Source organism: Antechinus flavipes, chromosome X, assembly GCF_016432865.1.
Source record: "Antechinus flavipes isolate AdamAnt ecotype Samford, QLD, Australia chromosome X, AdamAnt_v2, whole genome shotgun sequence".
Classification (NCBI taxonomy): domain Eukaryota; kingdom Metazoa; phylum Chordata; class Mammalia; order Dasyuromorphia; family Dasyuridae; genus Antechinus; species Antechinus flavipes.
In genome coordinates this window covers 19,414,341-19,437,131 of record NC_067404.1, presented here as the reverse complement: position 1 = coordinate 19,437,131, position 22,791 = coordinate 19,414,341, and positions in this window count along the sequence as shown.

The following is a 22,791-nucleotide window of genomic DNA, read 5'->3' as shown; positions in this document are numbered from 1 at the left end:
GGGAAATGGGGAGAGTAGCAGCGCGTGCCGGGCCCCGCCCCTCTTCTCTGAGGGATCCGCTAGGCCCACTAAGGCCGCAGCTCTCCACAATAGGTCTTCCCCCCAAGTACCCCTTTCTATTGGGCAGGAACTGAGGCTAAATGACTCACTCCTTAACTCACACAGGTAGAAAGCGTCAGGAGCGGTACTTGAACTCAGGTATTTCGAGACTCCCAGGATCTACTCACTGTTCACAAAGTCCCGCCCCCTTATTCTTCCCTCAGAGCCACCATACCCTGCTTCCCCCCAGGGCCCTTCCGTAGGCGCTTTTCATCATCACGTTCCGCCAAGCTACACCTCTAAAGAAAAACTATAGACTCGCGCACATGCGCACATGCGCACAAACCCCATGCCCCCAGGGTGAACGCAGCTCGGAGGCTGCGCACGCAACCCACGTATCATGGCTTCATCGTTTCCCCGGCTCTGGATTTAAGCGCGACAGAAATTAATGATTCTGTCTTCCCTCTTGCTAGCCGCGGAGATTCCGAGTTTTGGCTCCTCAACTTTCTTCTGACTCCCAAATTTTGTTTCCCAGAACCTACCCTGGGAATGTGTTTCCCCGATCCGGGGATCCAACAACATCGGCGACCGCCAACCGGGACTACACTTCCCATAGTCCCCCAAATCGTGATTGAACTTCGGCCGGAGGTCGGAAACCGTGGCTCATGAGGTTTCTGGGAATCGTAGTCCTGTTCCACCACCATTTCCGGGGCCTCAATGCCGAAGGAGCCCAGAATATCCTATCACCTTAGCCTGGGCGGACCTTTAGGAGGAGCCTGAGGCCAAGTATTTAACTGGAGGAAAGAAGTTGGGGTGAATGGGGGATACAAGATGTAAAGAGAGTAAGGCATGACCGCCAGGAGGTGGAGGGGCGGGAACGCTGAAGGTGAGAGTCAGGTTTGCATCCTATCTCAGGCACTTTGTGCCCGTGTAACTCAGAGGCGGTTCTTTCCCCTCTCTGTACTTCAGTATCTCCATTTTTAAATTGGGGATATCTGCCGCTCTGGGGTAGTTTTGAGGCTCACCTATGTGAAAAACACCTGGTAGTAATGTAGACGTGCTCTATGAATATTTAATGTGGTCTTTTCTTCTCCCTGAGGTTTCTATGGGGGAACTGCCTTCTCCCTTCATCAATTGTAATGCCGGAGAAACTGAGGCAGGAGAGAGATTAGAGAGTTTTTAATATTTTATTAATGGGAGAGTAAGATTGACTGGACAGGACTCTCGTCTCAGATTATCCAGTCAGACAGAGATAAGTATACTGGGACCAAGGAATCCATATTGGTCCCAGGGCTGGAGAACCCAAAGAATCCAGCGTCCAGCATACAGCTGCCAGACGCCATTCTCCAGCAATGAATGGAGGAACCCCAACTTCTTAAATACCTTTTTGGAGACAAAGAAGAGAAAGGGAGGGAAAGTTTTTTTATCAGGGAGTGGAAGCCATAAAACCTAAAAATTCCAGAGACAAAGAAGTAAAGATATCATGGGTTATCTTGGAATATTTTAAGGGATATTGTAAATCCAAAAAAGAGTCAGGAGAGCTACTCTTTTATCTTGCTAATTTATAACCCGAGAGCGAATAATCCTTAGTTTTACTGGGTCAGAGACAGAACAGTTAAGGAAACTGAGACAGGGAAACTGAGTCAGGACAGTTAAAGAAAACTGTGACATAACATTCCACACTCTTTCTCTCCTAAATATTCAAACCTTTGAATCTTAGCACCTTCCTCTAGATACCCAGGAGGTCTTTGTCCCACCTTATGTAAAGCAAACGAGCAAAAATAAAACTAGAAAAAATGTAAGGACTCATATGGCAAGAGCAAGTCTCTCCCTGATAACCCCAGAGTTAACAGCTGTACAAAGGCTCCCTTGTTGCAAGCATGTCAGGCCCTCTCCAGTTCTGGAGCACCATCTCAGCCAGAGAATCCAGTTTGAGATGGACAGTTAGGTCTGTGGTCATTTGTGCACTTAACTCAGTCTCTGCTTACAAAGCAGCAGGGTCCAAGGCCCAGTCAGAGAGGCAGCCCTCTCCATGGGGGAAGGATGAGGTTTGTAGTAGCTCCACCCGTCCCCACCCAGAGAAACAGGGCTGCTATTAGAATACAGATTTCTGAGAAGATTATGCAGTTAGACCATCAAGACAGGCAAACTCCAAACTTTTTAGGTGCCTCATACCAAACTTCAAGGTCCTTTGAAATCCTGAAATACTTAATGAACTGGGGTTACAGGAATGGAAAAACAGATCAGAGAGACTGCCAGTGTCACAACAGGTGTCTGATTTCTAAAACTTTTCTAAAAAAATAATCTCAAAACTGAGTCTGCCAGGGAAATTTTAACAAAATAAGGGATTCTAAAACTAAAGCATCCAAATTCAATCTGAACTAATGAGATAGAGGGTGGGGCAGAAATGCTTAAGGCAAAGTGAATAGGAGCTAGGCGTTCCCATTCTTTCAGGTATTTTGAAAAAAATATACCAATTTCCCCAATGTTCTATCTCTACCTCCCCTTTTTTTCTCACGGAAAGGAATTATCAAATGACCATTCCCCATATAAATCCCAAGAGCAAATCAAAATCCCTATACATAACAGACTAATACAGTAGCACTTCCTTAAAAGCCCTCAAACATAACAGCAGTAATTACACAGTTTTAACAAATCCCATCCCAAGTCTTAAACACACAGTAATAGATGATCCAGGCAAGGTTTAACAGTCAGTCATCAACCATTCCCAAAGTCCCTCATATCAGTCCAAAGTACACTCGATGCAGGGTCCAGTCCATGGTCTCATTTAAAACTGCTGCTTCAGGCTATGAAATGACAGGAGGCTCTCATTCCTTGCAGAGTGGGTGTGTCATGCTGACAATCAAAGCTGATCAAAGCTGATCCCGGTTCCAGAAGCAAGCCAATATCTGTAATTTGACCAAAATCTAAAACAAAAACACAAAAAAAACACAACAAAATCGATTCGGCATTTGATTCGGCATTCGGGAGAGTAAGTCTGTCTGGGTACCTTTTGGGGTACCATCTGGTTTTGGTTCTGGTTCTGGTCTGTTCTGTTGCTAGCAACCTGTGGTCTCAGAATAAATACGACGGGTTTAAAAATTCTGAGATGGGTATTTTCTGGGACGCTGGAAAATATCCTCTGGGTATGTTTGCTTAATGTTGTAACTGTGTAGTCTGTGTGATATATGTTCTATGTTCTGTGTAAACAGTTTTTGTTTTTATGGTTTTTTATGGTACGTAGTTGTCTGCATGTCCTCTCCCCCATTAGCTTTAGAATTCCTAAAGACTTTTGCCTTTCAGTGTATCACCCAGCACTTAGCATATCACCAGCAATTAATAAGTGTTTAAGATTTGAGCCCTTTGTTCTGATAAAGGCCTTAATTCTACAATATATAAAAAATTGACTCTAATTTATAAGAAATCAAGCCATTCTCCAATTGATAAATGGTCAAAGGATATGAACAGACAATTTTAAGATGAAGAAATTGAAACTATTTCTAGTCATATGAAAAGGTGCTCCAAATCACTATTGATCAGAGAAATGCAAATTAAGACAACTATGAGATACCACTAAGCACCTCTCAGATTGGCTAAGATGACAGGAAAAAATAATACAGTGTTGGAGGGGATGTGGGAAAACTGAGACACTGATACACTGTTGATAGAACTGTGAACGGATCCAACCATTCTGGAGAGCAATCTGGAACTATGCCCAAAGAGTTATTAAACTGCGCATACCCTTTGACCCAGCAGTGTTTGTACTGGGCCTGTATCCCAAAGGGGTCATAAAGGAGAGAAAGGAACCCACATGTGCAAAAATGTTTGTGGCAACCCTCTTTGTAGTGGCTAGAAACTGGAAACTGAGTGGATGCCCATCGACTGGAGAATGGCTGAATAAATTGTGGTATATGAATGTGATGGAATATTATTGTTCTAAGAGAAATGATCAGCAGGATGGTTTCAGAGAGGTCCGTAGAGACTTTCACGAACTGATGCTAAATGAAATGAGCAGAACCAGGAGATCATTGTACACAGCAGCAGCAAGATTATATGATGATCATTCTGATGTACATGGCTCTCTCCAGCAATGAGATAATTCAGACCAGTTCCAATGGTATTGTGATTAAAAGTGCCATATACACCCAGAGAGAGGACTGTGGGAACTGAATGTGGTTCCCAACATAGCATTGTCGCTCTTTCTATTGTTTGCTTGCATTTTATTTTCTTCATCATTTTCTTTTCTGGTTTGATTTGATTTTTCTTGTACAGCAAGATAATTGTATAAATATGTATGCATATATTGGATTTAACATATTTCTATCATGTTTAACATATTGGACTACTTGCCATCTAGGGGCAGGCAGTGGGAGAAGAGGGGAAAAACTGGAACACAAGGTTTTGCAAGGGCTAATGTTGCAGAATTATCTATGTATATATATATATATATATATAGTTTTTAATAGCTTTTTATTTACAAGTTATATGCATGGGTAATTTTACAGCACTGACAATTGCCAAACCTTTTGTTCCAATTTTTCCCCTCCTTCCCTCCATTCCCTCCCTTAGATGGCAGGATGACCAATACATGTTAAATATATTAGAGGATAAATTAAATACAAAATAAGTATACATGTCCAAACCATTATTTTATTGTACAAGAAGAATCGGACTCCAAAATATGGTACAGTTAGCCTGTAAAGGAAATCCAGAATGCAGGCAGGCAAAAATATAGGCATTGGGAATTCGATGTAATGGTTCTTAGTCATCTCCCAGAGAGTTCTTTCGCTGGATGTAGCTGGTTCAGTTCATTACTGCTCCATTAGAACTGATTTGGTTCATCTCATTGCTGAAGATGGCCAGGTACATCAGAATTGATCATCATATAGTATTGTTGTTATGCATATGTTTTGAAAAATAAAAAGCTTTAATAAAATAAACCTTAAAAAAAAAGATTTGAGCCCTTTGTCCTCAGGCCCCTTTGCTGGATCAGCATCCATAGCCTGTTCTCAGGGAACGGCCTCCAAAGTTCTCCCCAGCTTTTGGTGACCTTTCCAGTTCCCACATTGAAATGTCTTCCCTAGTTTCTCTCCTAAGCTTTACTCCCACACTGCCACCTGCCTGGTGAGTGTCTTGAATGACCCACAAACATCTTACACTCAGAATGCCCAAAACAAAACCTACTGTTTAAGAACCAAAAAACCAAACCAACTTCTCTATTTTTGTCAAGAGCACCATCATGCTTTCAGTTCCTCAGATTCACAGGCTGAGAGTCCTCCTTGGCTCCCATCTCTCCCTTCCCTCCCTTCTTTACCTTATCCAGTCTTTCATCTCTCCTCATTCCCCTACTCAAAAAACTGCAATGGCTGCCTACTGCCCCTATAATGTAGTACAAATTCCTCAACTTGGCATTTAAAGCCCTCCATCATCTGGTTCTATGTAACATGATAGCTAGGGAGCAAGGCCTAAAATCAGGAAGACCTGAGTTCAAATCCAGCCCCAGAAAACTTACTAGCAGTGTGAACCTGGGTAAGTCACTTAACCATTGTCTGCCTCAGTTTACTCAATTGTAGAATGAGGATAACAACAGGACCTACTTTACAAAGTTGTTGTATAAATCAGGTGAGACAAAAAAAATTGCAAAATACCTAGCACAGTCCCTGGCAAACAGTTGTTGCTTAATAAATACTTATTCCCTCCTCTCCCCCTTCTAGTCTTATTTTATATTACTCCTCTTCACACACTCTATTTTCCTAATAAATGGTCCTCAAACTAGATTTTTCAGTCTCCTGTCTCAATGCTTTTTCATAGGCCATGCTTTCATCCTTCCTCACCTCTGCCTCTTAACCATATTTTTTTGATAAAAGAGAGGATTCTGTTGGGGGATGAAGTTTGGAAAGTGAAAGCAATGGATAAAAAAAAAAGATCAATACTTTTCTTAAAATAAAAAGTTCAAGAAAACAAAGACAATGTGGTGATCACTACTGTTATTAAAGAGTAAGTAGAAAAACATCTTCCAGGAGGAATGAGGAAGAAGCTACAGATTGCTAGGAGGAATCTCCCCTTTGGGAGGCCTCTTGGTCAGTGGAGTTACACCTTACCCCCACCTCCACAAAAGAGTTCTAACGCTTCTGTTTGAGGGGTTCTTAGGCTTTCTGGACCCCTTGGGCAGTCTTTTGAGGCCTATGAACCCCTTCCCAGAATTATGTTTTTAAATGTATAAAATAAAATGTAAAGAATTACAAAGGAAATCAATCCAATTGAAATACAATGAGTTCAGATCCCAGTTTAGGAATCTCTGATTTGAATACCTGTATTTGTTAATGGAAGCAAAAGAAATGTATACATACACACATATAATATAATGTGTGTGTATGTATGTATGTATACATATATAGTAGATGAAGTGAGGTAAATAAAGACCTACTTTAAATATATATACACACACACACATCATCTACCTCACTCATTTTAGTAAAATACTTCTGCATCATTGAGTACTGAACATTGGGAACCACCCAATAACCAAGATAAGCAATGCTGGACCAGAGGCTTCTTTTGTTAACCTTCTTTCACAATGATGTCTCTGATAAGGCATTAGTATTCACTCAAGGTCATTATGACTGGTGAAGGGATTATAGTAATCACATTGCAATGGAAAGAATGCTGGTCAGGGAGGCAGAGGATATGCCTTTTATTAACCATACCACAGTAGGAAGGGCCCTTCATCTCTCCAGGTTCTAGTTTCTTTCTTCCTCCATAAAACGAGAGGGTTGGATTCTGGATTTCTCTCTATGACCTCCAAAATCCTTTCTAGCTCTAAATCTATGATTTTAAGGTGGGAAGCTATTTCTATTTCTCAAGCAGGAAAGTGACATATGATGAAATAATGAAATACTAGCTAAAACAATGAGGTCTCTTGTTGGGGTTGGGGGTGAGGTAGGGGCGGGGATGGGAAGTTAGCCAGATTTGTTCCCATAGGACAAGGAAGCTTTGAGGGAATAGGGTGTGCCAGACAGAGCTGTGGTAAGGCAGCCCAGACTCCAAGATCCTGGAGGAGTTGGGGCTGCTGAAATACACGAGTAAGACCAGTCCCAGCAAAGTAGGGATTCAGTTAAGGGAAAAGACTGAACACTTCCTTTTCTGATGCCTTCCAGTCCTCTCTCTCTCCCCTCCACCCCCCCCCCCCAAGCCACTTGGAGTAAAGCTGGTTGAGCAGGTTTATCTTCTGAGCTAGTCCTCCGAGTAGGAATAGAATGATTTCAGCACCTCCCCTCCAATTTCCTTACCTGTTTGCTGAAACCTGAAATTCCTTTAATCAATCAACAAGAATTCATTAAGTTCCCATAAGTGACAGGTACTATGCTAAGAACTGGGGATGCAAAGATAATAGATAAAATAATCCTTACTTCAACAGGGGACAAAGTCTTTTAGGCGGTAATTAGACAACAATGCACAGTGTGAAGTAACACTGACAAATTTATACAAGTGTTGGCAGTCAAGCACATTTAAAATGAGCGCTATCTGATTCTGTTCTGTTTTGATACTGAGAAGGGGTTTAAGGTGTTGGATTCCATGGGATCCCTTAAGGAGAGCACGTTGTCAGCACTAAGGGGATAGAGGGCTAGAAAGCAGGAGAATAAGAACATTAAGCTAAGGAGGATGAGCCTAAACATGAAAAGATGAGAGAAAGTAAAAGCAGATTTCACTTGTTTTACTATTTTGTGTGCTGCTGGCCTTGCCCCATTGTCTGTCACACACACACATACACACACATACACACACACACACACACACACGCACACACACACACACACACAGACACACACGACCCCTTGGAAACTTTCCTCCTGCATCAGGCTTTACCCACTGCTCAGCCCTTCATTCTCCCAACGATACTCTGAAAATTAAGAATACTAAGAGACAGAGAAGAAAAGTGGTGTTAAAGAGAAGAAAGTCAACAAGTACTTATTTAGTGCCCACTATATATCAGGCACTATGCTTAAGAAAGTCAAAAGTGGTACCTGCCTTAGTGATAATCAGTCTTGGAAGTAACAGGGAATCACTGAAGTTTACTGAACAGGGGGTGGAATGGGAAAAGGGGGGACGGTGATGTGATCAGATTTATATTTTAAGAAAATTAATTTGACAGTTGAGTGGAGGACGAACTGGAGTTGTAATAATCCAGGCATAAATTGATAAGGGCCTGGAGCAGAATGATGGCAGTTTCAGAGGAAAGAAGAGAGTGAATAGAAAAGATTTTGTGAAGATAGAAATGATGAGATAAGGCAGATTGGAGAGATTGAGGAGCAGAAGATGACATTTAGAGTTTGAGACTAGATGATTGGGAGGATGGTGATTCCCTTGAGAGTGAGAGGGAAACAAGGAAGAGGGAAGAGCTTGGGGGAAAGGTAAAGAATTCAGTTTTGGATGTTAAAGTCGTGTCTAAGGATGTGTCTACAGGACATCCAGGTTGAGATGTCCAAGAGGCTGAAGGTTGGTTAAAAAAAAAGTGTGGCCTGGATAAATCATCTGCATAGAGATGATAATTAAATCTATGGGCTGACAAAATCATTAGGCAAAAAGATGTAAAGACAAAAGAGAAAGCCCAAGATACAAAACGTTGGGGCCATTGACCCATTAGACTGCATGACCTAGGGAAAGATTCAGCAAAATCTGTGCAAAAAATCAATAAGACAGATAGGAGGCTACAGAGAATTTTAAAAGGATGAAGATAATAAGGAAACTGTCAGTCTCATGGTAACTTTGGACAGAACGGTTTCAGTTGGAGGATGAAATTGTATGTTAGATTACAGAAGTTTAGAAAATAATGTAAGAGCAGATGTAGTGAAGATAATGGAGAAAAGCAGGGACTCATCAGAGCTCTCCCAAATTCCCCTCCAGACAATATTAAAATAATGCCTGAAAACAAATTCTGGAGAAGAAGAACCAACAACGGATCAAGATGAAACAATTTTTCAGCCCAAGACAACTTCAGAAATCAGCAGGAAAGGTTGATCTCAAGGGGTATAAGTACAAACCAGCAATAGGCCATCAGGGTTGGCTGCTTCAATGATCTGAAGTCTTTAGGCCACAAATGGTGAGGGGATAGGACAACTGGTCAGAAGGAAATTACAGGGGACCATTTGCTGGCACTGGGAGTAAGACCCTATTGCACTGCCCATACTTGGTTCTAGGTTGCAGTTCCTGGACTAAAAGTAGCAAGAGCAGGAGAGGTAACCCTGGCCACATTTCCAGGTTAGAAAATGGTGCTTATGGTCACTCACAGATCAGAGTACAGGGTGATAGAAGACAGGATGGACTGATGGAGGTGGTGGTCAGAAACAAAACACTTTTAAGAAGGGATTGGGTGAGAAGAGAAAGAGAGAAGGATGAACAGGAAAAATAGGTTGGAGGAAAATACACAGTAATCATAACTGTAACTATGAATGGGATGAACTCATCCATAAAACAGAAGTAGATAGCATTGTGGATTAAAAACTAAAATCCTACAACGTAGTTACAAGAAACATACTTGTAGGAGAGATGCACAAGCACAGTAAAAGTAAGGGGCTGGGGAATTATCTATTATGCTTCAGGTGAAGAAAAAAAAGCAGGGATAGCAGTCATGATCTTAGACAAAGCCAAAACAAAAAATTAGCTAATTAAAAGAGATAAGCAGAGAAACGATATTTTGCTAAAATAAACTGTTGTCAATGAAGTAATATCAATACTAAACATATATACCAAATGGCATAGCATTAAAATTCTTAAAGGAAAACTTGAATGAATTATAGGATGAAATAGGCAATAAAACTTTACTAGTACCTCAATTTTTCCCTTGTAGAGCTAGATAAATCTAGCCAAAAAAAATAAGCAAGATAGAGGTTAAGGAGATGAACGGAATTTTAGAAAAGCCAAGTGTGATAAAATGGGCATAGAAATATAACTTTTCCTCAGCAGTACATGGCACCTTAACAAAAATTGATGATGTATTGGGGCATAAAAACCTGAAAACTAGCTGTAGAAAAGCAGAAATATTAAATGTATCCTTTTCAGATCACAAGTAATAAAAATTACCTTCATTAAAGGACCATGGAAACATATATTAAGAATTAATCGGAAATTAAATAATCCAATCCTAAAGAATGAATGGATCTAAAAACAAATCACAGAAACAATAAATAATTTTATTAAAGAGAATGACAATAATGAATCAACATACCAAAATTTGTGGGATGCAACCAAAGCTGTGCTTAGCCAAAATTATATATGCCTAAATGCTCACATTAATAAAATTATCAATGAATTAGGCATGCAACCAAAAAAAAGTTAGAAAAAGAACAAATCCCCAATTTAATCCCCAATTAAATACCAAATTGGAAATTCTGAAAATCAAAAAAAAAAAAAAAAAGATTAATAAAATTGGAAGCAAGAAAACTATTGAACTAATAAATAAAACTAGGAGCTGGTTTTATGAAAAAAAAAATAAAATAGAAAAACCACTGGCTAATTTGCTTTAAAAAAGAAAGAAAAAACTAAATTACTCATATCAAAAATGAATTCACCACCAATGAAGAGAAAATTAAGGCAATTATTAGTAGCTATTTTGCCCAATTATATGCCAGCAAGTCTAACAATCTATGAATGAATATTTACAAAAATATAAATTACCCAAACAACCTGAAGAATAAATAGAATAGTGAAATTGAACAAGCTATTAATGAGCTCCCTAAGAAAAATTCCTCAGGACCAGAGGGATTCACCAGTAAATTCTACAAAACATTAAAAAAAATTAATTCCAATACTTCATAAACTATTTGAAAAAATTTTTAAAAGGAGTCCTATCATATTCTTCTATGAAACAAACATGATGTTGATACCTAAACTAAGGAGAATTAAAACAGAGAAAGAAAACTATAAATCAATTTTCCTAATAAATATTGATGCACAAATTTTAAATAAAATATTAGTATGTAGATTGTCACAATATATCATAACAAGGAACTATTTATATCAGGAATGCAAAGCTAATTTGAAATAAGGAAAACTATGAGCATAAATGTTCATATAAATAACAATACAACAAAAATCATATGATTATCTCAATAAACACAGAAAAAGCTTTGATAAAATGCAACACTCATTACTAGGAGCTTTTCTTGACATTTTAAGATTAAGTAGTATTTAAGATATGTAGTATCTCTATCTAAAAGCATCAACAAATATTATCTGTAATAGTGATAAGCTGAAGCCTTCCAAATAACATTAGGAGTGAAACAATGATGCCCATTGTCATCACTATTATTTAATATTATACTAGAAATGCCAACTATAGCAGCAAGAAAAGAAAAAGACATCAAAGGAACTAAAACAGGCAATTAAGAAGTAAAACTATCATTCTTTGCAAATGATATGATGGTCTTGTTGGAAAACCCTAAAGGATCAACTAAAAAACTAGTTGAAATTATTAATAAATTTAGCAAAGTTGCGGGATATAAAAATAACCCCCCCTAAATCATCAGCATTTCTATATATTACCAACAAAGTCCAGTAGCAAGAGATAGAAAGAGATATTACATTCAAAATAACTGCAGACAATATAAAATACTTAAAAGTCTACCTGTCAAGAGAAACCCAGGAACTATATGAACACACTTTCACACAAAGTCAGATTTAAACAACTAGAGAAATATGAATTGCTCATAGATAGGCTGAGCCAATATAATAAAAATGACAATTCTACCTAAATTAATTTACTTATTCGATGCCATACCAATCAAACTACCAAAAGTTACTTTAGACAGCTAGGAAAAATCATAACAAAATTCATCTAGAAGAACAAAAAGTTAAGAATATCAAGGGAATTAGTGGGGGGAAAATGTGAAAGAAGGTGGCTTAGCAGTACCAGGGCTCAAGCTGTATTACAAAATGGAAATCATCAAAACAATCTGGTCCTAGCTAAGAAATAGAGTGATGGATTGGTGAGATAGATTGGGCACATAATAAACAGTAACACATGACTATAGTAATCTTATCTAGTAAACTATAGTAATAGTATTTGATAAATGCAAAAATCCAAGATTTGAAGATAAGAACTAACCATTCAGCAAAAGTTGCTGAGAAAACTGGAAAGCAATTTGGTGGAAACTCGGGTCTAGACCAATATTTCACACTGTATATCAAGATAAGGTCAAAATGGGTACATAATTTAGACATAAAAGGTGATATCATAAACAAGTTGGAAAAATAGAATAATTTATCGGGCAGATTTATGGATAAGGTTTTTACCAAATAAGATACAAAGAGCATTACAGGATATAAAATGGATAGTTTTGATTACATCAAATTAAAAAGATTTTGCACAAACAAAACTAAAGCAGCCAAGATTAGGAAAAAAGCAGAAAATTGCCAGGTGGGGAAGAATTTAGTTTCTCTGATAAAGGCCTCATTTCTCAAATATATAAAGAAGTGAGTTAAATTCATAAGAATACAAATCATTTCCTAATTAATGGTCAAAGACTGTAATGGCAGTTTTCAGATGAAGAAATCAAAGTTATCTATAGTCATAAAAAAAATAAAACCTCTAACATTATTGATTAGAGAACTGGAAACTAAAACAACTCTGAGTTACTACTTTACACCTATTAAATTGCCAAATATGACAGAAAAAGAAAACGTTGGAGAAGATGTGGGAAAATTGGGACACTAATGCATCTCTGGTGGAATTGTGAACTGATCCAACCATTCTGGAGAACAATTTGGAACTATGCCCAAAGGGCTAAAAAATTTTCATATCGATTGATCCAACAATACCACTACTAAATCTGTACCCCAAAGAGATTTTTTTAAAAGGGAAAAAAACGGTGTGTATGAAAATATTTATAGCAGCTTTTTATGGTGGCAAAGAATTGGAAAACGAGGGGATGCTCATCATTTAGGGAATGGCTGAACAAGTTTTGGTACACGATTGTGATGGAATACTATTGTGCTATAAGAAATAACAACATAGGATGCTTTCAGAAAACCTTGAAACACTTATATTAACTGATGCAAAATAAAGTGAGCAGGACCAGGAGAATAGGGTACATAGTAAGAGCAATATTGTATGATGATCACCTGTGAATGACTTAGTCTCAGCAATACAATGATCCAATGGACTTTATGAAAAATGCCATCTACACCCAGAGAAATAATTGATAGAGTCTGAAGGTAGATCAAAGCATACTTTTTCTCACTTTCTTTTCTTTTTCTTTCTTTCTTTTTTTTGTTTTGATCTGTGTTTTCTTTCACAACAAGGCTAATACGGAAATTTTTTTTTCATGACTGAACATATATAATCTATATCAAATTTCTTGCCTTCTCAAAGAAAGGGAAGGGAGGAAGAGAAGAGAATTTGGAACTCAAAATTTTAAAAAATAAACATTAAAATTGTTTTATGCATAATTGAAAAATATATAAAATTATTCACATTTAAAAAGAAAAAGAGGGAAAAAAACCACATGTGCAAAAATGTAGCAGCTCTTTTTGTGGTGGCAAGGAATTGGAGATTGAGGGCATGTCCAACAATTGGGAAATGGCTGAATAAGTCATGGTATATGAATGTAATGGAATATTACTATTCTCTCTCTTTTTTTTTTTTAATAACTTTTTACTGACAGAACCCATGCCAGGGTAATTTTTTACAGCATTATCCCTTGCACTCACTTCTGTTCCGATTTTTCCCCTCCCTCCCTCCATCCCCTCCCCCAGATGGCAAGCAGTCCTTTACATGTTGAATAGGTTACAGTATATCCTAGATACAATATATGTGTGCAGAACTGGACAGTTTTCTTGTTGCACAGGGAGAATTGGATTCAGAAGGTATAAATAACCCGGGAAGAAAAACAAAAATGCAAGCAGTTTATATTCATTTCTCAGTGTTCTATCTTTGGGTGTAGCTGCTTCTGTCCATCCTTGATCAATTGAAACTGAATTAGCTCTCTTTATCGAAGAGATCCACTTCCATCAGAATACATCCTCAAACAGTATCATTGTTGAGGTATATAATGATCTCCTGGTTCTGCTCATTTCACTTAGCATCAGTTCATGTAAGTCTCACCAGTCCTCTCTGTATTCATCCTGCTGGTCATTCCTTACAGAACAATAGGAATATTACTATTCTCTAAGAAATGATGAGCAGACTGATTTCAGAAAAGCCTGGAAAGACTTACATGAACTGATGCTAAGTGAAGTGAGCAGAACCAGGAAAACATTGTACACAGTAACAGCAAGATTGTGTGATGATCAGCTATGATAGACTCTTCTCAACAATACAGTGATCCAAGACAATTCCAATGGAGTATGGATGAAAAATGCCATCCTCATCCAAAGAAAAAACTATGAAAATTGAATGTAGATCGAAGCATACCATTTTCAACTTGTTGTTGTTATTGCTATTTTTTCATGGTTTTTCCCTTTTGTTTTGATTTGTCTTTCCCAACATGACTCATATGGAAATATGTTTTAAAAAATTGATTGTACATATATGATCTATATCAATTTGCATGTTGTCTTGGGGAGAAAAATTGGAACAATGGAGCAAAAAATATTTGAATGTAAAAGATAGTGTAAACTGATCAACCATCTCTCTGTGTAGTTGAGATGGAGCAGAGGACTAGGTCATGGGAATTGAGTTGATTGAAGAACTAGTCAGTTTAGATATTTGGGGGGAAAACAGAACTCCAACCACTAATATTCATGGCCTTTCTCTCTGGTCCTATGAAATGAAAGGGCTGCTTCTTATCTCTGGCATCATGGGAAGAATTCTCTCTTCAGTCTGTCTTCTCCAAATTACCCTTTCTAAAGGAGTGACGAGAATGGTCATTATGTTCCTGAGATCTAAGTGAATGAGAAATTTCTCTTCCTAAGTGTCATCTTGTATCACAAAGTTTGTACTCTTTCCTTTCTTCCTGAAGTTTCTCTCCCCAGTCAAAATTAATTTCCAGGGATCAAAGCCTTAGTTCCTACTGGGCTCATGAGTAGATGATAGGTCTTAAAAATTGTTCCCTACTCACATAAAGTTTTACCTCAAAAACCATTTCCTCATACTTGTCCTGCCATAAAAACGATGAGCAAACAATCCCTTTGAGGCTTTTTTATGGCTCTGGCTGGTGACTGAAGGAAGAATGACACCAGTCCTGCTCATTTAGCATAGATGGGGAGTGTTTGTGGACCAGACTCTAAATCCTGATGGTACATAAGACTGAGGAACAGTTAAGCAGGCAAGAGGAGAAATAATATAATGTCACAAAATATGGGAATGAGAGAGTGTCTAGGTCTAGGAGGAGGGAGTAGTTAACAGTATCAAATAAATGAATGAATAAAAAAAGCATTTATGAGTATTTACTATGTGCCAAATATCATTCTAAGTGCTGCTGGGGATACAAATACAAGCAAGCAAGACAGTCCCTGCCCTTGAGGAGCTTACATTCTGATAGGGGGAAATAATACATAAAGGGGTACCAGAATTGGGGGAGGGTACACATGGCAGCATGGCCTACAATTGTCCAGGATGTGGAATGCCTGATTCAGGACCGTATAAGGCAAAAGCTCACTTAGAAGGGCTGAGTCTGAGCAAATTCTAGAATTCAATGGAAGGGAGATGAGGAGGAGAATCTGAATACAGGTGGCATGGTTTGGAAATGCTCCAGAAATAGGAGACAAGAACTGAGACATGGATAGAGGAGTTGGCCTTGGAAGGGCAAAGATCATCTTTTCTTTTTTTAGGTATTATTTAACTCTTCTTAATTAAAAATGCCTTTCCTCTCCTTCTTCTGTCCTCCTGCCTTGAAAAGAAAAAGAAAAAGAAAACAAAAACCCTAGGCAAGCAAAATAAATTACTGAATTGGCCATATACAAAAAATATATGCCTCGTTCTGCATCATGAATCCATCCCCTCTGTCAGAAGGAATCACTTTGCCTCTTGGGAACCTGGTGCAAGGAGAAAAGTGAGCCCCAAAGGTTGAATTAATAGAAGTGGGGAGAACAGGGAGCTTCAGTTGAATGGCCACAATTTTCTCAGTAAAGCCTGAGGCAAGTTGTGATGCTCAGGCTTGTTTGGCCTTGTCTGAAAGGAATAAACAGATGTCTCATTTTCTGACTCATGCACAGGGCTTCTAGTTTCTAGTTATATCCCAAATTGAAGCTAGAGTCACAAATACTAAATCTACAGAAAGTCAAAAAACAGAAGGGAATAAGAAGCACATAACTAGACCAGTGAGTGAGGATTAAGCAGATGAAATTGAAAGGAATTGACAATCTGACTACTCAGTAAGGAGTTGACATCTCTAAAATGTGTATCAGGTATGCTAAGACAGGTACTGTCATTGCCCTGGTCAATCAGAAACAGGGATTTTTTTTTTCCCATTTCCTACTGATCCTGAAGAAATGGTCATTCAATCTTCACTTGAAGACCTCAAGGCTGCCCATCTTGGGACATAATTGGTTCCCTATAGAAATAGGTCTTCCAACAAAGGCTAGATGACAATATGTTAAGTAGGATATAAAAGATGTTCTTGTTCAGGCAGGAGTCAGACTCTGAGATCCCTCTCTCTATGAAACTGTCATTATCGTGAAGTTTTTTCCTTATTATGAGTGAAATTTGCCTTATCAACTTCTCCTCATTGCTTCTAGAACTTGTGGGTCAAAGTGAAGCCTTAACAATGACTCTGTGTGCCATGTTTGGCTACTGGATCAATCACAGGTGACTATCTAGGAGTGGTGGGTCCAATTTTAGAAGATCTACCTCAGGAAAGTAATGGAAAGACTTTTCTCAAGACCCCATTGTTTTCCAATCTTGAAACGGGCAATCCCTACTGGGTTGATTAAAAGCTTAACAGTTATGTCCCCTGAATAGCAATGAAATCATCCTGAATGAAATGACAATTCTAAAATCAAACTTTACCCAGGATCAAAATGGGATTTTAAAAAACTAGTCTAGCAAATCCACGCAAGGTCACTTTGTAATTCCCAGACCAGAATCTAGAAGATAATTGACAGAATGTCTCCACAGGATGTCCTATTTTCCCCATTCCTTAGGAAATACTCAAACTGTAATTCTTTCTTGTACATTTATGTAATTTGTAATGCAACAAATGTTCGGAAAGAATGAACAAATAGAAGTCTTATGATGGTACAAAACATAATCCAAGTCCCTATCCATCAGAAAGCAAGTGCTGACAATGACATCTATATACCCTCTTGTTGTGGAAACTGAAGCATAAGAGCAGGCTTTATTACCTCTTCTCTCTTATTCTCTTTCCCTGCTTATTGTTTTGGGAAGGGTAGCCTTACATGGTTTGGGGCTTTTGATTTGTTTTTCCTGGCTTGGAGAGGAACTCAGTGGGGCTTCTGTTCTTCTGCTCTTTCATTCTCCAGCTTTCAGAGGACCAACAGGCTCAGACCCTTACTATTTTTAACCATTTAGGAACTTTACTATCTCTCAGAAAGAACCATCCAAGGGTATACTGGGAAATCTACCCTTCTTGCTCTGTCCTGTATGCCCAACTATACTTTCCCTGCAGGTTATAGTCTCCCCTTTTGTCCCCACTATTCAGTGAGGTTATTTTCTTCTGATTTTAAACCACCTTTTCTGCTAGAGATGGTCTGTATTCAATTTAATGTGAGCTGCTAAAGCTAAGCCCCATAGGCACAATACTATCTGATTGAACCTAATCCCATTTTGATGAACAATGGTTTGTATTTTTACCTTTGAGCTAAAATTGTCCCAATATAGATTTTCATTCTTCATGTTTTACCCTCATATTTCCAAAGAAGGACCTGGAAGAATGTACTGCTGAGTCCATTCAGCCAAGACGCACTACTGCTCAAGGTCACCAGACTCTTGGAACATGTGCAAAAGAAGCACATATTGATGGGAAGAGTGTTTCAAGGAGTTCTGGTGATGGATCTAAAGAGAAATGAGTCTCTTGTCCTCTATGCCAAATAAAACATACCTAACCTCTCTTCCATATAACAACCCTTGAAATAAAGACAGCTATCATATGTCCCTTGAGTCTTCTCCAGGGTAAACATCCACAGTTTTTTCTACTGATTCATATCTGACAGTCACTACCCTCATTCCCCTCCCCTGGATGTGCTACAGCTTGTTAATGTCCTTACTATAATGTAATGCACCGAATTGAAGCCAGCACTTTCGACAGGAGATCCTTAAATACCCCTCCTTCTAGATGTTACTTTTACTGTGTTTTTAATTACTTATCATTTTATATAGACTTTCTTTGAAACAAGGGATTGGGCAAGTAGAGCTTAATCTTTATGATCCTATACAGTATGCTTCGCCCGATAAATCTTCCATGTGAACTTCTGAGCATGTGGAGGTATCCTATAATTGTTTCCTGTCTGCTTATCGTGTGCCAAAGAAGAGCCTTTTAATTTGGATACTGAACACGAATTGAGTATATATAGAAAAGACGACCAACAAATTTTTCTCTCTCTTTCCTCACTCATTGAAGTGAGAATGATGAACTGCTGTGGGCCACAAGGCTCATTATGTATTTGTTATTTTATATGGACTTGCCTCCTCCATTGGAGCATAAGCTCAGAAGCAGAGCCAAGGTGGTAGAGTAGCAAAAAGCTCCTCCCCACCCCCCAGAATTCCCCAAACAGATGTAGAAAACATACCAGACAAATCTTGATGAGAAAATTCACGAAAAACTCAGAATGGGTCATTTTTCCAGCTCAGGTCAGAATAGGGAGACAGAAAGGTTTTTGGACACTAGAGACGAGGTCTGGCCAGGAGTACCTGTGTGTGGAGTGCTCAATGGCCCAGGCACTATGAAGTCCCAGACTCAGACCCATGCCAGGATAGGAATCTCAGACCAAAAGGAAGTCTGTAGGTCTGTAGCTCAGAATCAGCAGAGCTTTCTAGATGACTGATCATAGCTGAATCTAGCAGTAGACTGTCTCATATTGCTCAGAAACAAAACAAGGTCAAGACCTTGGAGAGCTCAGACCAGAGGAGCTTTGTTCTGCATCAAACCACTGAAACCTTACAGATCCCCAGCTGTCCCTGAGAGCCTGGAATAACATAACACTCAATATCCCCAAGAAAGCAGCAACAGGACCAGCCTAGACTTTCCCTCCAGAAAAATCCCAATTCTAATATTAAGTTTAATGTCAGATTACTTAGGTGTAAATGCTCATGTTGAAAATTTAAACATTAGTCCTTACAACACTGGATCCAGCACACCTCTGGCTAGAAATAATTATAAAAGAAAATTGAGGGGCAGCTAGCACTAGCCCTGAAGCCAGGAGGACCTGAGTTCAAATCTGCTCTCAGACACTTAATACTTCCTAGCTACGTGATCCTGAGCAAGTCACTTATCCCCAGTTGCCTTAGCAGTAAATAAATAAATGAAATAAATTGATAATTGATTAGATGAAATTGAAAAGCTTTTGCACAAAATTAATACATCTAGAACATGAGATCAATTGGTTAAAAAAAAAAACTGTATCTAATATCTCTGATAAGGGTCTGATATCCAAGATATTTAAGAAATAAAAGAGAAATGTGTAAGACCAAACCTATTCTATGATACATGAGTATTCAAAGGATGTGAATAGACAGTTCCCCAAGGAATTGAAAACTATTAACATTCATATGAAGGAATGTTCCAATTCACTAAATATAAAAGAAATGCAAATCAAAACAATTTTGAAGTTCTACGAGCTACAGAGCAAATTGGTAAAGATGATAAATGATAGGAATAATCAATATTGGAGGGGCTATAGAAAGACAGGCACAATTAACCCACACCTAACACCCTATACCAAGATAAGGTCAAAATGGGTTCATGATCTAGACATAAAGAATGATATTATAAACAAATTAGAACATAGGATAGGTTACCTCTCAGATCTGTGGAAGAGGAAGGAATTTGTGACTAAAGGAGAACTGGAGATCATTATTAATCACAAAATAGATAATTTTGATTATATTAAGTTAAAAAGTTTTTGTACAAACAAATTTAATGAAAACAAGATTAGAAGGGAAGCAATACACTGGGGAAACATTTTTATATACAAAGGTTCTGATAAATAGCTTATTTCTAAAATATATAGAGAACTGACTCAAATTTATAAGAATTCAAACCATTCTCCAATTGATAAATGGTCAAAGGATATGAACAGACAATTTTCAGATGAAGAAATTTCAACTATTTCCATTCATATGAAAGAGTGCTCTAAATCACCATTGATTGGAGAAATGCAAATTAAGACAACTCTGAGATATCACTAAACACCTCTCAGATTGGCTAAGATGACCAGAAAAGAATGACGAAATGTTGGAGGGGATGTGGGAAAACTGGGATACTAATACATTGTTGGTGGAACAGTGAACTGATCCAACCATTCTGGAGAGCAATTTGGAACTATGTTCAAAAAGTTATCAAACTGTGCATACCCTTTGATCCAGCAGTGTTTCTACTAGGCTTATATCCCAAAGAGATCTTAAAGAAGGGAAATGCACCCACGTATGCAAAAATGTTTGTAACAGCCCTTTTTGTAGTAGCAAGAAACTGGAAACTGAGTGGATGTCCATCAATTGGAGAATGGCTGAATAAGTTATGGTATATGAATGTGATGGAATATTATTGTTCTGTAAGAAACGACCAGCAGGATGATCTCAGAGAGGCCTGGAGAGACTTACATGAGCTGATGCTGAGTGAAATCAGCAGAACCAGGAGATCATTATACATAGCAACTGCTCACTTTATGCTGCATTAATTCATAGTAGTCTTCCAAGTTTTCTCTGAAACTGTCCATTTTGTCATTTCTTATGGAACACTAAAACGTGCCTGTATTTCTTTAAAAAATTTTTTTATTAAAATTTTTATTTTTCAGAACATATGTGTGGACAATTCTTCAACATTAGTCTTTGCAAAACCCTGTGTTCCAATTTCCCCCCTTCCCCTACACCATCCCCTAGATGGCAAATAGTCCAATATATGTTAAACATGGTAGAAATATATGTTAAATCCAATATATTTATATAATTATTGTGCTGCACAAGAAAAATCAAATCAAACCATTAAAAAAAGAGAATAAAAAAATTCAAGTAAACAACAACAAAAACAGTGAAAATACTATGTTGTGAACCACACTCAGTTCCCACAGTCCTCTCTCTGGGTGTAGATGGCTCTCTTCATCATTTTCCCTTTTCTTTTTAAAGAATTATTGTTCTATTGGGGAGGGATGGGAAATAGATAAAATAAATGTTTGTTAATTAGAAAAAAATAATAAAATAAAATATAACACTCCTGTGGAGCTCCCTGCCACTGACAGATTGGGACTCAGAGAAGTAGCCTAGGATTCTAGGTATAACCCTATTGGTGGCTATTTCCTGAACACTAGCTCATCCTATTAACTACCCTTTATTTCATTCTATATGTAACTATGCTGTACATCATTCTCTGTATATGGCTTTTTGAAATCTAAATTAGTTGACCAGAGATCTCTGTTTGGCCCCATTCATGTTTTTAAACATTCCTTTCTCTCCTCACTGAAATTATTTGTTTGTTTCACCAGAATTTCATTCTTGAGAGAATCCTATCTCTAGCCTTTTCTCTTATACTCAAGAGGTTCCTACCTTCATTTTCTCTAAATTCTTTGAAATCTGCCCTCTCAATACCAAGGATAGTGTCAGACTATTTCTAGCTTTCCCCTCCTCACTGACTCTAAGGTGTGGTCACATCCTCTCAAGATTCCAGTCATTTTTTACTTTGGCAGCTAATTCATCCTCATAGATCTGAATCCGGGCCAGAATAGCACTTCTCCACATTGTTTCCTTCACCTTTTAAAGAATAAAGTTATAAAGTCAAGAATTTATCAGGTACTATGCTTGAGCAGAGAGAAAGCTCCAATAAATAATAAATATCCCAATAGTTGAGTCCTAACTCACTATTCTATCACTACTAATTTTTCTGTGCTGGAGTATTTATACACACACACACACACACACACACACACACACACACACACACAATGAAAATTCTGCAAAGCATTTGCCTAAGTTTGAAAGTTATTTTAACATTCATTTAAAAAAATTTGAGTTTCTATGTCCAAAGCGTTATAAAACTGTGCATACCCTTTGATCCAGCAGCATATGACTGGGACTGTATCCCAAAAACATCATAAAAGAGGGAAAAGGACCCCATATGTGCAAAAATATTTGTAGCAGCCCTTTTGATGGAGGCAAGGAACTAGAAATTGAATGGATACCCATCAGTTAGGGAATGGCTGAATATGTTATGGTATATGAAGGTAATGGACTGTAAGACATAATGTATAAAAAATTTCTAAGAAATGATGAGCAGGCTGATTTCAGAAAAGCCTGGAAAGACTGACATGAACTGATGCTGACTAAAGTGAGTAGAACTAGGAGAATATTGCATACACAATAATAGCAACATTATGTGATGATCAACTGTGGTGGACTTGGATCTTCTCAGCAACGTGATGATTCAAGACAACTCCAATAGACTTGGAATGGAAAATGCCAATCACATCCAGAGAGAGGACTATGCAGACTGAATATGGACTAAAGCATAGTATGTTCCTTGTTTTTGTTTGTTTGTTTGTTTACTTTTATTTCTCATGTTTTTTCCCTCTTTTGGTCTGATTTTTCTAGCAAAACATGACAGATATGGAAATACATTTAAAAGGATTGCACATGTTTAATCTAATTCA